Source organism: Moschus berezovskii, chromosome 25 (genome assembly GCF_049115385.1).
Source record: "Moschus berezovskii isolate FMDL1 chromosome 25, NW_MosBer_1.0, whole genome shotgun sequence".
Taxonomy (NCBI): domain Eukaryota; kingdom Metazoa; phylum Chordata; class Mammalia; order Artiodactyla; family Moschidae; genus Moschus; species Moschus berezovskii.
Genome location: NC_142484.1, coordinates 30,538,374 through 30,539,970, shown reverse-complemented (window position 1 = coordinate 30,539,970; position 1,597 = coordinate 30,538,374). Strand labels below are relative to the sequence as shown.

The following is a 1,597-nucleotide window of genomic DNA, read 5'->3' as shown; positions in this document are numbered from 1 at the left end:
CCACACAGTATGTAACTGGGACTGAAGAAAAAGCTGAAAATGTATAGTTTCTAAAAAGAGAACTAGAATTTATAAGGTTGGTGTTATTGTTGGAGAAATACTGAATAGGTTTAAGAAAATATAAGAAAGGAATGAGAGGTTTAAGAAACATTTGCCCCACACAGAATCTTTAAAATAGACAACTATACAAAACTTAGCTAGCTATTCTTACGACATTTAAATAAGTTAACACAAAGTGGAAAATGTAGTGTTTTCCTCTTCCTCATCTTCTTTAACTACTGGGATACCATCTAGCTTTTTCAGTTTGGGCATTCACTTGGTTGCCTCTTCAATCCAGTTTCCCTCAGCAGAATGTTTCTCTTCCAAGAGATTGTCTACAAACACCAGGTCTTCTAGGCATGGCAGTTCTGCCAGCTTCACAAATTCAGCCCAGTCTTTCACCAGGTTATTAGACATGTAGAGAATCTTCAGTTTGGACATTCTCTTGGTTGCCTCTTCAATCCAGTTCCCCTCAGCAGAATGTTTCTCTTCCAAGAGATTGCCTACAAACACCAGGTCTTCTAGGCATGGCAGTTCTGCCAGCTTCACAAATTCAGCTCAGTCTTTCACCAGGTTATTAGACATGTAGAGAATCTTCAGTTTCTTCATTACATGGGTCCCTTTCAACTTCTCAATAAAATTGTAGGGGAACCACAGTTCTTCTAATGTGTCCCCTACTACTTCCAGTTCATTTAAGTTCTTTGTGTTGTTTCTTCCTAAAGACAATATTAAGCTTTTTAAGTCATTCAGGTTTGCAGTTTTTTCAACGCAGTTTGTCGTCAGCGAAAGCATCTCACAATTAGAAAGTGTGGACTATGCTGCGTCCATCTTCTTTACAGGGTGAATCTGGGCATACAGCTTTATCTCTCTGGCTTCAGATGGCTTCTGGCTGGTTTTCTCTTCCCCTCTGGCTAGTGCTTCTTTGATTGTTGTTGCTTTTGCCATTCTGGCAGTTGCTACTGTCACTCCTGTTTGTGTTTTGTCCTGTTTATTCATTTGTTTCATTTTTTAGATTCCACATATAAGTGGAATCATACATTATCTGCCTTTCTCTGACTTATTTTACTTAACATAATATCCTCTAGGTCTATCCATGCTGTTGGAGATGATAAGATTTCTTCTTTTTTTTTTAAAGACTGAGTAATTTTCCACTGTTGTTGGAAGAGGGTGTTTGCTATGATCGACAAAACTCTGTTAGCTTTTGTCCTGCTTAATTTTGTACTCCAAGGCCAAACTTGCTGTTATAACAGGAATCTCCTGACTTCCTACTTTTGCATTCCAGTCCCCTCTGATGAAAAGGGCATCTTTTTTTGGTGTTAGTTCTAGAAAATCTTGTAGGTCTTCATAGAACCATTCAGATTCAGCTTCTTTGGCATTAGTGGTTGGGGCGTAGACTTGGATTACTGTGATATTGAATGGTTTGCCTTGGAAACAAACCAAGATCATTCTGTTGTTTTTGAGATTGCACCCAAGAATTACATATCAGACTTTTTTGTGTGAGGGCCACTCCATTTCTTCTAAGGGACTATTGCCTGCAGTAGTAGATATATGGTCATCT

The 1,597-nt window shown here is 38.6% G+C and overlaps 1 pseudogene; it reads right to left on the bottom strand.

Annotated features, from left to right (window-relative positions):
- Nucleotides 1-225: 225 nt before the first annotated feature.
- On the bottom strand, nt 226-984 carry LOC129548375 (dynein axonemal light chain 1 pseudogene; annotated as a pseudogene).
- Nucleotides 985-1,597: the final 613 nt, after the last annotated feature.